At 44.5% G+C, this 14,710-nt stretch overlaps 1 long non-coding RNA gene across 3 annotated transcripts; it reads right to left on the reverse strand.

Moving 5' to 3' along the window:
* Positions 1-4,190: 4,190 nt before the first annotated feature.
* Positions 4,191-7,229, reverse strand: LOC125514868. Of its 3 annotated transcripts, XR_007286644.1 has the most exons (8): positions 7,069-7,227; positions 6,908-6,976; positions 6,778-6,829; positions 5,513-5,698; positions 5,392-5,428; positions 5,234-5,307; positions 4,718-4,779; positions 4,191-4,493 (listed from the first exon to the last, which is right to left on the reverse strand). It is a non-coding gene; the product is annotated as an uncharacterized LOC125514868 (long non-coding RNA). The 3 variants fall into 3 exon arrangements; XR_007286645.1 differs by having other exon boundaries at positions 4,191-5,307; positions 5,513-5,695; positions 7,069-7,229; XR_007286643.1 differs by having other exon boundaries at positions 4,191-5,307.
* Positions 7,230-14,710: the final 7,481 nt, after the last annotated feature.

The following is a 14,710-nucleotide window of genomic DNA, read 5'->3' on the forward strand; positions in this document are numbered from 1 at the left end:
CTCTCCTGCTGCAGAGTAGTTTGGACCCTCTTAACGGTGTCCGTGGGGTCGACAGCCGAATTAAGGTTCTGCTTGAGAAGGCCGCTCTGTACTTCTGCTGCTAAGGCAGCTATGTGCTCTTTTGTACGGAGGGAGCGTTCCGTATTTCCATTGACCATTATGATGCCACGTGGACCGAGCATCTTGAGCTAAAGATAAGCATAGTGTGGTACTGCGTTGAATCGAGCAAACGCAGTTCGTCTGAGTAGTGCATGATAGCCGCTGCGGAAGGGGACGACATCGAAGATTAACTCCTCGCTTCGGAAGTTGTCCGGAGATCCGAAGACAACCTCCAATGTAGTTGAGCCTGTACAATGGGCCTCTATGCCTGGTATGACTCCTTTAAAGGTAGTCTTTGTAGGCTTGATCCTTGATGGGTTAATGCCCATCTTTCGCGCTGTATCCGGATAGAGCAGATTAAGGCTGCTACTTCCATCCTTAAGGCCGCGAGTCAAGTGGAACCCATCAATTATTGGGTCTAGGACCAGTGTGGCTGAGCCACCGTGACGGATACTGGTCGGATGATCCCGGCGATCAAAAGTGATCGGGCATGATGACCGTGGATTAAATTTTTGGGCGACTGGCTCTATCGTGTAGACGTCACCGAGAGCACGCTTGCGCTCCCTATTGGGGATGTGGGTATCATATATCATGTTCACCATTTTGAAATGAGGGGGAAACTTATTTTGTCCCCCAGTGTTCGGTTGTTGGGGCTCTTCGTCATTGTCCTCGCTTTGCGATCCCTTTTCCCTGTTCTCGGCGTTTAGTTTGGCGGCCTATTTAAAAACCCAGCAATCTCTATTTTTATGATTGGCTGGGTTGTCCGAGGTGCCATGAATCTGGAATGGACGATCAAGTATGCGGTCCAAGATGGATGGGCCTGAATTGTTCTTTTGGAACGGCTTCTTCCACTGATGGACTTACAGCCACTGAATCCGGCATTGACCGCCGTATCCTTGGTGTTGTCACTGTTGTTTCGACGCTTGTATCTGTTGCGTCGAGACTTGTCTTTGTTATTTTTAACTTCAGGGGTGCCGGCGTTGCTTGCATTGTTTTTGCTATGGGCCAACCAACTGTCCTCGCTCGCACAAAAGCGGGTCATGAGTGTCGTGAGGGCCTCCATGGATTTTGGCTTTTCTTGGCCGAGGTGGCGAGCGAGCCATTCGTTGTGGATGTTGTGCTTGAAGGCTTCTAGGGCTTCGGCATCCGGACAATCGATGATTTGATTCTTTTTAGTAAAGAACCTAGTCCAGAATTTCCTGGCAGACTCGCCGGGCTATTGCACTATATGTCTTAAGTCATCAGCGTGCGGAGGTCGAACATATGTACCTTGGAAGTTATCCAGGAAGGCGGCTTCCAAGTCCTCCCAGCTGCCAATAGAAATTTCAGGCAAACTATTTAGCCAATGCCGAGCTGGCCCCTTGAGTTCTAAAGGGAGGTATTTTATGGAGTGGATCTCATCGCCGCGGGCCATATGAATGTGAAGAATGAAGTCTTTGATCCACACCGCGGGGTCTGTGGTTCCATCGTATGATTCGATATTCATGGGTTTGAACCCTTTTGGGAATTCATGATCCAGGACCTCATCAGTGAAGCAATGAGGGTGTGCGGCGCCTCTATATTGGGCCGTATCGCGACGTAGCTCTGATGGAGTCTGTCGGCGGTTTTCATCCCTCGCATGATTAGGTTTGTCACGTCCAAATACGTGGGCATCGTTGCTTGTCGAGGTGCGTCCTCGCGATCCTTAGATTGATCTGGTGTGTCCTGCTTTATTGTTCAGGTTTTGCAGGAGGTCACATGTATGGCCACGGGCTAATTTACCTCTACCTGTGCAATGAGGCGGGGCGAGCTGGTGTTATTCGTGAGTTGTTGTTTTGTCCCGACCATGTGGTGGTCAGTCAGCCGCATTGTACGATGGTGGTATGTATTCTGGCGCCTCCTCGTCAAACTGAGGTAGCAATTTGCGCTTTGGGTAGCTTTTGGTTGGGCGCTTCAGGCCGTATTCTTCGGCCGCTAGGACATCAGGCCATTTATCGTTGAGCAGATCTTGGTTAGCTTGAAGCTGCTGCTGCTTCTTTTTCAGGCTCCTTGCAATGGCTATTAGCTGGCGCTAGAAGCTCTCCTACTCAAGAGGTTCCTCAGGCACAATGAAATCCTCGGTGCCGAGGCTCACCTCTTCCTCGGAGAGCGGAAGGTAATTATCATCCTCCGAATCTTTGTGTGTGGCCTGTTTACCATGGCTAGCCTGCTCATCTTCCCGTTCACCTTGTTCATTAGCTGTATCAATGGGGTCCTTTTTGTCTTTGGCACCTTCTGGGGTGTTATCTTCTCCTGTGTCGGTGTTGTTGTCTTTACTACGGCGTGACTTAGAGCGGCACCGCTGACGCCGGCGCTTGGACTGTATTTCGGAAGGTTTATCCTCAGCTGGATCTTCCTTGTCATCGCCGCTGTTCTCCTTTTGTGCATCCACCATGTACATCATATGAGGAAGTGGACGTCCAGCGTCCGGTGAACGGCGGGTCCTGGACCTCTTCTTCTCCGGCATCTTCGTCCATACCGTCGATGTCCTCGGAGTCATAATCAAGTGCTTTGGTCAAATCCTCGACCGTGTCCATGAAGTGGGTGGCGGGTAGGAAGCAAAATTCTCCACTGTCAGCTGCTAGTTCGAAACGGATACAGTTCGGCTATGAGTCCTCCGCCAAGGACAGTTTCTTTAATGAGTTTAGCACATCACCCAAAGGCGAGTGCCGGAAGACGTCTGCGGCGCTGAATTCGAAGATCGATAAATGGTCAAGTTTGGCGTCCGCAGGCTCACGTGGTTCGAAACTTACGGCCGGAGACGAGTCTGGAGTTCAAGTGACAAAGACGTCGTGAGAGGTTAAGTCTATGTGCGGCACCAACGCTGTGGAATCTGTGGCCTCCATGGTGGGGTTGATCCTCCTGTCCTTGGATGGCGCAGTCTGCTCCGGATATAATGCCAGAGCGGCTACAGGAGCAATCTCCTGGATGCGGCCTGATGACGGATTTAGGTCATGATCATCAGGGTGACCAAGAGCGGCTACTGTAGTCTTGAATCCGGCGAAGATCAAGTCTCCACGGATGTCCACAACATAGTTCAAGCTTCTAAATCTGACCTGATGGCCAGGGGCGTAGATTTGGATCTGCTCCATATGGCCAAACGAGTTGGCCCGCAGTGCGAAGCCGCCGAACATGAAGATTTGTCTGGGGAGGAAAGTTTCTCCTTGGACAGCGTCATTATTGACGATTGAAGGGGCCATCAAACCTTTTGGTGACCTCATAGGGAAACTCTCAATGAAAGCATCAATGTCGGTGTCAAAACCGGCGGATCTTGGCTAGGGGGTCTCGAACTGTGCATCTAGGGTCGATGGTAACAGGAGAAAGGGGACACGATGATTATCCAGGTTCGGGCCCTCTCTATGGAGGTAATACCCTACTTCCTACTTGATTGATCTTGATGAATATCAATATTACAAGAGTTGATCTACCACGAGATCGTAATGGCTAAACCCTAAAAGTCTAGCACCCCAGGCTTTACACTTTATGCTTCCGGCTCGTATGTTGTGTGGAATTGTGAGCGGATAACAATTTCACACAGGAAACAGCTATGACCATGATTACGCCAAGCTATTTAGGTGAGACTATAGAATACTCAAGCTTGCCTTCCACGCCAAGGAGAGTCCCATCCAGACATGGGTGCAGTCTTCGGTCTTCGTATCTTCACAACCCATCAGTCACTACAACAGGACCCCCCCCCCCTACAGCAACACCTTTTTCCGTATCTAAAACTGCATATATGCGTTGTTGGTGTCTTTACCAACGGTTTGGGATGCGTTGCCTTATCCAGTGTTGCTAGCGCATAATGCAACGCTTATATTGGCGTTGGTAAAAGGGACCGTTGCAAGACTACAACAGATAAAATGGACTTTTACGACACTATTATATGTTTGTGCTTAATGTACAGAAATCAAAATCCCATTGCTTGGCAACAAAGAATTTCCAACGCTTAAAGTGTTGGTTCATATATAATGTGCATATTATTATTGTTATATATTACTAGCAATTAAATTAATGCTCCACATAATGGTAATAATTATATATTTGAAATGAAGGAAAACAAGATAATATACTCGTAGAGGAAGAAATCATATATTAGATAGAACTGTTGGATTACAATAGTGGATATTACAGGAGGAACATCATCCAAATGTGATGCATAATCTGACTATTTTCTTGACAACAAAACTTACATTGAAAGCATCAATCAACTTCCCTACAACTTAACTAAAAATCAACAAGGAACAACATCCAATAGGCGCCATCCCTACAACTTAACTAAAACTGAAAGCATCCATCATCATCATGAATCTGAACATGAACATCATCATTGCAGTACACTTTCCACACACCATATAGTCATCCATTTTCTTTTGAATCTACAAAAAATATAACAAAATGAGTTGTTAATACACAAAGATTGCCATGATGCAAGTAGTAATAGAGGCAAGATATTAGCTTTTTATGCATTACCGAGAGTGTTGCGGTTTTTTCAACTACGTACCCAATTTTTAGTTTTGACAAGTGCCATATCGACATGCACTACGCAGAATCCATTTCTAATTTCAGCACCATCAAGTTTAAATTTAGGATCACAACTTACAATTGTACCAAGAGCTACGTCCCAGTTATGATTTTTCAGGCTGTTCAAGAATACTTTAGTTCCTGCATGTTAGAGAAAATCAAAGTTACCATTGGCAGAATCATCCTCATCACCCATGACAAGACAAACAAAATAGGGGAACATATGAAATGAATTTGAGCAGTCTTACAAGTAGTTCACTAGCACCCAACCAACTCAGCGAACCACTTTGAGCTCTCTTACTGGCTGCATTAGCAGCTTTTTTGTTTTGTTTTGGTCTGGACAACACTCTTATAGCAAAGAAGAGGTAATAAACAAATAAACAAGCTAGCACTATAGTTTGAGCAAAATTTGTATCTGATTACGAAAAGATACTAGCTTGTTCGCAGCAGAAGTTTTTTCTCCCACACGTACACTGACATTTTCAAGCAAAGTATCTTTGTTCTGAACAACATTCTAATAGTAACACGACCAGTAGATACATAAACATCGGAGCGATATATTTTGAACATATTGTATATGGTAATGGAAATATACCTTGTGTGCAGCAACATTTATTTTCTCTTGCCATGTACTGAAATTCTGATCAAAAGTTTCTTGGTTCTGGACAACTTCACAAAGCAACACGTAAACACACATAAATATGTGAGCACTATAGTTTGATCGTAATTTCGTATATCAGACTATGGATATACCTTGTGTGCAGCAGAACCTTTTTCTAGTTGCCGTGCACTGCCACACCATTATGAACCATGAATTATATGTTACTATGATGAATAATCATATATTGCAATCAACAGGAATGAGCAAACTTACCATCTTCATTTTAATCTGCATCAGTATCATCACAATCTGTGAAGCCTTCTTTATCATTAGTAGTTATTTCTTAGACATCAGATGACTCGACATCTTTTTCAGCATAATTATGATGTTCGATTGGTTCTTCTGCCATATAGTCCTCATTGGATTCAACAACGTTAATTCTTGTCTCAGACACATCTGCTGCAACATGACAATGACCAAAAGTTTAAATAAATTGTGTAAAGTACAATGTAGGTTGTCTCAGAAACTAAAAAATATATAACACAGTCTAAAAAACTATAATTCCCAAGCAACAATTTAGTAAATTTTGTTATTCTTACCGTGCATTTTGTTTATTATTCACAGTGTCACAAGAATGCAACTCTACTACAAAGCTATAGTAATTCTCAACTTTAGTCCTAAATGGTTTTTTTCCTAGTGTTTTTTGCTGAATTTTGTTTGCTGCTCCCAGTAGGTACTAAAGTACTTTATTTGGTATGTGTGCAGTGTATTCTACCACAAAGTTTTTAGTAATTGTGAACCCTAGCATGGGAGCTTGTTTGCTGCACCCAGTTTTTTTAGTAAATGCATCTTCTGTATAATTTGTTAGTGTACAAAGATATGTAATTGTGCTGCAAAGTGTAATACGTTTTGAACCATTAGGCTCATAGTTGTTCTGTTGCTCCTTAAACTAATGTTGTTTTGTCCACAGTGCATCTACTGTATGATTTATTGTGTAACAAGGACTGTAATTCTACTGCATAGTTATAGTAAATTTGAACCAGAGCATCCAAGTGTGTTTTGCTGCTCCCATTCTGATACTAAAGTACTAATAATAGTGACATTTTGATTCATATTTACAGCGTGCTTTTACTATGATTCATCGTTATTTGGCCAGAGTAATTGGTGGTGGTCTCAATTTACAATGGCATTGATATAATCTGATAAGTGTTTCATGTTTCTTCTTTTTCTATCATTAGACTGTGAAGCAACTCAATGGAGAAACACTAGCGGGGCCGGTAGATAAAATTGACATCGACATACTGATGACAAGTACAAACAGGGACAAATGGTCAGGCACCAAGTGGCCAGAAATTCTGATTGAAAAGGTTTTCAGTCGACTGACAGTGAAAACTTTTGCAATGAGTAAACTGAACAATGAATCAACTTCAGATTAAACTAGAACCGTGATCTGATCTGGTGGGTGAAGAAAAAAAAGCTGAGAACCAATACGGAGGGCATGAATTGCAGCAATGAGGGATAGGGAGTAGGGCACTTACTAGATGAACACGCAGGATTGTTACCACCACGTACCAGCCGAATCTGGACAATCTACCACCACGTACCAGGGCACTTACTAGATGAACACCATGAATTGTAGCAATGAGGGATAGGGAGTCGGGCACTTACTAGATGAACACGCAGGATTGTTACCAACACGTACCAGCCGGATCTGAACAATCTACCAGCCGGATTTGCCTTGCAAGAGAGACGTGAATTGATTAAGAGCACAGATCGGTGGAATAGGGAGCAAGAGAGGATAGTTGTGAGGGAGTAGGTCGGCAACTAACCTTGCTCAGCTTGTGGTGATGCCTCCGCCACCGGCCTCCGGACGTGCGATGGATCCTGCGCGAGACGAGGAAGGGAACCGTGCACTGATATGGGGGGAGGTTTCCGATTTTATTTGCGCAGTTACCTCATCGCAATCTGTTTGACCGATGTTAGTCTCCGTCCTGGATGCCTATGAGATGTGGGGCCATGGTAATGAAGCACGCGTACTTAAATTTTTCTTTGGCAGATTAGTCGCTATTGGCGGGAGAGAACGGAGAGAAAGGAAAAAAATGGAGCGAAACCAAAAAGAAATACGAGCGAGACTAATAATTTGGAGTGAAACAAATTATATTTTTTTTGAGGAAATTATTATATATTTTGTTATTATTATCATCTGGCCCATGACAGGCACGTGTACATATATTTGCGCTAAACAGAATATGCTTCTTCTATGTTTGTACAATTTTAGTGCAACTTGTGTGGAAGTAAAAAATGAATTCTATTGCTCAAACAATAGAAAAAATTAATCCAAAACACAACAAATTTCTTAGCTTCCATGTTCTAACCTACTCCTTCTGTTCCTAAATACTTCCTCCGTCCCATAATATAAGAACGTTTTTGACATTAGTGTAGTGTCAAAAACGTCTCCGTCTCATAATATAAGAACGTTTTTGACACTGGTGTAGTGTCAAAAACATTCTTATATTATGGGACGGACGAAGTACATGTCTTTTTAGAGATTCTCTTTTTTCTTGGTAGTTTTCGCTCCTAGAGATTGTAATAAAGTGGTGGACGCCCTAGCGGCATTTGGGATGAAGATGGTCACCGAACCCCAAGCCGTATGGCCGGGCGGTGCTCCTACCTTTGCCTAGGACTTGGTTGCCGATGACATTGTTCGGCAAACTGTTTAATGGAAGAGCTTTTCCATGTCAAAAAAACAAAGAACTTATATTTAGGAACGGAGGGAGTGCATATGAGGTCAAAGAGCATCTCCAACTAGATCCCTAAACCACTCGCATCCGTCCGGACCAAGCGGTCCGGACACATTTTGCCATCCAACACAGTACCCCATCAGTTTATGGAGGAGCCCTCCCCATGCAACTGCGGAGTCTAGATCGGGTGTCGCATGAAGGTGGAGCCGTCCTCGTCGTCGCACAACCATTATGCCTGGATCGACCTACCGGCATTGCCACAATGCCACAACTGGCGCGGGAAGTCCGTCAAGGAGGAGGTGCCGCTGGCGATTGCAAAGCCGCACGTCGCCTCCTCCGTTACCTCAGTGGCCGCAGCGGAGCCGACTCCTCATCGCGGGCCATTGCATCGGCCGAGCAGAGGGCGACCAGGCAGGCAACATGATCGGAATAGCGCAACGCGGCGGGCCGCTCAGTGTTTGCCAATTTCGACGAGGCATAGGCTTGGGTCCGCAAGGACCTAAACCTGGCAGAGGCTATGATCCGTGACTGCTCCTTCACCAACACGGAGAAGGTCGAGGGGTGCCGCCGCCTGGATAGGTTGCTCGCTAGGATCAGCAAAGAGTGGTCGCTAAATGACACACGTTCGCTACCGCCCGAGAGCACGTTGGTCGGGGCCCGCATTGGCCGTGGAGGCCCTCCGCGCGGTGCAGGAGGAAGCAGAGCGACTCCTCTGCAAGCGCCAGGCGGCAGCCGGGCAGGGCTGTCGCACCCTAGCGCCCTTTTGCCGCTCAAAGGACTACACGGACGGCGACGGTAGTACGGCCGGTCAAGGCAACCATACATACAGGTCACTGCCCGCTACAAGTTAACTTAGTGTTTTTTTAGTTTTTAGTAAAACGGATGAAATATCCTAAGTTTTATGTAAACTACGAATGAACTTTAATGAATTGCGTCGTGTTTGGTGAAATTCGTCCAATTCGTTCTAATTTGTTTTCGAAATGGGTGTGAATATGGTTGTATGGCCAGCTACCGCATCACTGTTTGTGGACCAGATCAGTCTACGGATAAAGAGTGTATCCATTTTGGGGGTCAGCGCTAATGTGGACCCTCAAAACATCGCAAACGTCCAGATCAACGTACATGTCCTGACATAGTTTGCCATCCAGCATGGTATCCCATTGGTCCACGGAGCACTCAGGTAGTCCGAAATCTCGCAAACCAGATGCAAACAAATGGGTACCTTTGCGGGCGCCCGGACCGCCGCCACATACGCATGGACAATCCGAAACCGCCCAAAAACATCTCCCGCGTCGGCCCCTTTTCTGCGCAAACGCACATCCGCTCTGCACGCTACATCCATGCGGGCCCAGAGCGGACACGGGTTGTCATTGGGACAGGCATTGAAGCGGCGGGCTGGATGAGAGCGCTGTCCGTGCCGCATGCGGACTATACGCGTGTGACATTTGTCAGAGAGATGTGACTAGACGTGATGGACTGGGTCGTCGACCAGTCGAAGATCACACCGAAGATGAGAAAGCATCGTCTCCACCGCCTCAACAAGATGCTGAAGTACGGCAAGAAGTGGTCTCCATGCGAGATCACCGTGCTGCCGCCTGTCTCTCCCTGCGCCCACGTCCCTGGTGGCCGCGGCCGAGCAAGTGAACAGGATCATCCGTGAGCTCCAGGCGGCGGTCGGGAATCCTTACCATGACTCCGCTCTCTTCTGCCGCTGGAAGCCCGACTCCGACGACAACGACGGAGGTGCCACCGGCCAGGCGTATGAGATCACCATCAAGTATAGGGGAGGTTAAGTTTTTTTAGAAGTTTTAATTGTCTGGGCAATATATAGTCCGGCTGTATGGAACGAATATTTAAGTTTCAATAAAAATTGTTCATTTTATTTTAATTTGCATCATCTTTTTTGTTAAATTCCATTCAAAATGTGACCAGACGTTTGCGATATGCTTTGGAAATCATGCTAGGATCGACTCACGGTGTGGATCAACGATGAACTGAATTCAACTCACGCGAATCAGAGTGGCAAAGAACAGAGACGTGCACAACACAAGAAAGATTATTTGCGACGTGCTGAACAGGGTATTTGCCGTGCTAACTGAAGAAAAGCACAATTAACTGAAGAAACGCTACAGCTAACTGAAGAAAAGCTGCAGCTACATTATTCTGGTGCAAAGAGATTAACACTAACACTCTATTGTTGTTCCCCTCCAAGTTAGAGATGCCCTCATGATATATTGGCAAGGAGACAACCAACACCAATGTATTGATCGATTTCATGGAACCAGCCAATTTAACACTTCTATGATGATTATGAGATATGCAACAACCCGGATGTAGGTACATATGAACATGTGTAAGAATGTTTTTTCTTTGACAGTAACATGTGTAAGAATGTTTAGGAAACAGCACAACCAACACCAACGTATTTGAGATCAAGTATGGACACTTTAGGGCAGTCACACCTACAAATCTTCTTGTCCAAATTATAAAGTACATGGACATAAAATAAAAAATAACAGTAATGAATTCATCACTTCAACTAGGCTCCACATTTTCAGATCGGTGACTTTCTTTATCCATCAAACCTGCATGCAGAAGCACTAGAGTAGTAAGTTTCATGTCCAAGATGACATAGGTTGTGGCAATGATACTAAGAATGTAAATAACAGAATCACATTGGAAGCTGACCTTTATTGTGGTATTGTGTCCAGCGTCACAGTCTCACTGAATGAAAGTAAATTTGTGAACACATAATACATCTAGGTAAAATTTGTGAACACATAGTACATCACAAGCAGTAAACAGTATAACTACCCTTCACCTCTTGTACGACAGCAGCTAGCATGTTCAAATAGTCAAATTCAATTGCTGATCGACTGAATTTCCATCATGATACAACACCAGCAGCAGCTGCCAAAGTTCAGCTATTCCCAAACACCTGGAACCATGTTGTACAAATTTGAATCCTTTGATCTAACATTTCACTAAAAGCAAAAATATTCTGAACATACGACATACGAAATATACACAAAAAGTCAAGGATTTCCTTTTTCTTTCTTGGTTGACTGAAACCGGCAACGAACTGAGCTGAGCTGAACACAACAAACACTCGAGCAAAAATAAAACAAAAGCATTGATCTTCAAGGAAACAGAGAGGCATTCACATGTTAAGGGAAACAAATGGAAGTTAACAAGAAGTTTAATCAAGGTGCATTATTTTCCACTTGTGTTTCAGAAAATACTCTGAAGTAGATATAATCTTCTTGTCAACAAATGACATAAGTGTATGTACTCCAACAAATTGGAGATAGGTCCAAGTATTACTCTTAACATATGAAAATATAGAGGTTCATGCCATCGTCTCTCATCTTGTCCTTCTTATGCAAATTTGGATAGAAAAACCGACACTAGATTCAGAGTACTACTCGATATAGATTCCTAAAGTCGTCGTTAAGTTTAGAAGGCATCTGTTATATTTTTTGAAGACTCTTGTGTAAATTAAAACATATATTTTCCTATTATGTTACAGAATAGGGTCCTTGTTCTGATATGCTCACTTGTGTTGACTTACTCCCATATATACATGTACTCTATACTAAAACTAGAACTTAAATGTTATTAGTTTCGCAATGCATATGACAGTGTGGGGTCGCATTAGAAATAGAAGGGGGGAGGAATACATTCCCTGAATGTTAACTCACATTAGAAATAGAAAATAATTGTTAGTTTCAGAGATGAATGTTTACTCAGTGCAATGCTTGCACTACATTTTCTGAATATTTCAAACATTCCTGGTACAAACTGAATTCAGATATGAATGTTTACTTAGTGCAACGTTTAAACTATATTCCTGTACAAATTTTGTTCAAGCCCTGACCAACCGAACAACAATGAAGTTGACAGGGATTAAGAGGGATATGGGTCAAACCCCAACAGAGATTAGAGTGATAAACAGAGGTTTCACACAAACCCCATGGTGATTAATTCCCTGTTGGGAACAAATCCCAAACAACTGAACATAGCCCTGATGGTAGAGTACATCTCTGAAACTATAATAACCCCGAAGCTCCTCTCTCAAATGATTTAATCACAAACAAAGGGGAATGGATCCATCTCTCCAATCTGACGATCCATCCCCTTCATCATCTACCAAATCCCCCTACATCCCACGGCCATGTCTCGAGGTGCCCACAAGTAGGTGACTGGATGAGAGGAGATGGGAATAAGGGAGGAAGAGGGTTACCGCGGAGGTTAGTCTCGCCGTCGTACACGGTGAAGGAGAAGATGGGTAGCCGAAGGAGTAGAGCGCCGCCAGCGGGCAGGCTGGAGGGGCGGGCAGAGGAGTAGGGGATGCTAGCAGACGACTTGCAGCCTTCCTACCGCGGCCTTGCTGCTTCTCCCTTCTTCGCTGCACGCAAAGCCGCCGCTCCCCTATCCGTCTCCGCCTTCCCGCCGCTACCCGGGTCGTCGCCGCCTTCCAGCCTTCCTGCTCAGCGAGAGGAGATTGGATGAGCGATTTGTGTCGTAGTAGACCTAGATCGATCCGGACTTGAAGGAGAATATCAATCTGGATCAGAGAATAAAAGTGGTGGACTTCGCACAATTTGGTTTTGCTCGGACGGTCAGCACAGATTTTCGCGTCATAACTATATCTATATCTATATCTATACCTACTAATAAAGCAAAGTACGTTTCACCAATTTTTTCATCCATTCATCATTGAAAATATATTTTTTTATATCCAAGGTGGTACTAAATTTTTGTGGCCCACCTGCTAAAAATGAAAACAAAAAAGTTTTGTCTAGAATTTCGTACGTGGGCTGCACGCGCTAAGGCCCAGAAAAGCCCCACATTTTTATATCCTGCACATGCTGCTGGGGAACCTTATTTGTCGCACAGAGCCACATATAGTTGGAGCTTCCCATCTGTCACCCAATGTTGGGCCGGCCCATTTCCTTTTTTCTGTGTTTTTTTTCTATTTTTCAAATTTCCCTTCCAAGATATATTTTCCTTTCTCATAAATTTCGTTTCTTGTAATAATTTTCGTTAAATCTTAGAATTTCCAAAAAAATTCAAATTTTCAAAATTATTTGGAACTTTAAATTTATATTTTGGTTAAAAATTTTCTCGAAATTAAAAAAATGTTCGCATTTTAAAAAAATCCAATTTTTTCAAGACTTACGAAATAAATTTCATTTTAAAATTAATAGTAATTCTAAAAATACTTTTTTGAAATGTTTACAATTTCAAAATAATGTTCGTGATAAAAAACACATTTTTCAAAATGTTTTTGAAAGTTCAAAACAAGTTTCCATTTAAAAAATGTTTCACAAATTCGAAAAATATCCGTTTCTCCACCTTAAAAATGGTCTTTTTTTCAAAAAATATTTTGTGAATTTTTAAAAAATCTTCCTATTTCAAGTTTTTTTGCCTTTTCCAGAAATTAACGCTTTTTCCAAAAAAATGCTGATATGTTTTTAAAGAAATCGGGAGGTCACCATAACCTCGATAAGGAGGTGGACGTGAAGGGAAAAAAAGGCACGAGTCGGGTAGTGGCCGTCACTCGGACCAACCCCACTACTATAAACATCTCGTGGACCAAACATGACCCACGAGAACACCACAACTCTCCGCTCTGTCGCGCCACTGTTGTGGAGAACGTTTTGATGGACACATCAATTATCTCTCCCGATGCTTCTCGCAAAAAAACTCTCCCGTTGCAACGCACGGGCATATGTGTACGGGCATATCCCTAAAAGAAAGATTTCTGTGCCACATTCATTATGTGTACGGGCGTGTCTAATTAATTTCTTTTTGTGCTGAATTAATTTTTATTTTTAATAATGTATATTTGGAGTATTATAATAGATACAATTTGCAACAAATACCGCGCAACATACAAGATCTGTTGCACCATGAACAAGGCCACGAGCTGCAAGTCTGCAACGCATATCCTACACCGCTTATATGCGTATCTACTATGAATTTTGCAACGAATAATCAAAACGATGTAGAATATGTGTTGCTTTATAGGAGGTATCCTTGTAGTGTCCGGCCCATGGCTAATAGGCCGGACGCCCGAGGACCCCTTAGTCCAGGACTCCCTCATCCCCCACTTCCCCGCAATAACTGCGCACGTACGCGCGCAATAACTGCCACGAGAATGGCAACCGACTCGCAGACGCCGCAATAAATCCGCGCACGTGGGTCGTAGGCGTGCGGCCACGGGCCCCTGTGCATCCCCCTGTCCTATCGCGTGCGTGGCCTATCAGGCCCCTTCGGCTCTCGGACGCCACATGGCACCCGCGCCAGGCCTGAAAGATTGTCTCCAAGATTCGGTGGACTCCTCGGTTTCCCACCACTATCAAGACGACGCGATCCGGCTTTCGGAAGCCGGCACACAGAGGGTGTTGCCGGACCCGACGGCCTCAAGATTCACCTCCTTCAAAGGGGAAACTGCGAAGGCCCTTCCATCCAAACACGGTGGACCTTCGCAGCTTCAAGGACTACTGTCGGGGGGATGGACCCCAGGCAGGCAATGGTACCCCGATCCTTTGGAAAAACAACGGGGCCGGCATCGCCGATCAAGACGGCTCGCGCTCGGCCGGGTCGCTCGACCCGGCCAAGCCCCCTCATCCCGGCCAAGCCCCCTCATCCTGGCTTAATCCTCAAGACTTCTCCAACAAGCCAGCCCAAGGCGGCCGAGCCGGCGAACCAAGACTTATCCAAC

Source organism: Triticum urartu, chromosome 6, assembly GCF_003073215.2.
Source record: "Triticum urartu cultivar G1812 chromosome 6, Tu2.1, whole genome shotgun sequence".
NCBI classification, from domain to species: Eukaryota; Viridiplantae; Streptophyta; class Magnoliopsida; order Poales; family Poaceae; genus Triticum; species Triticum urartu.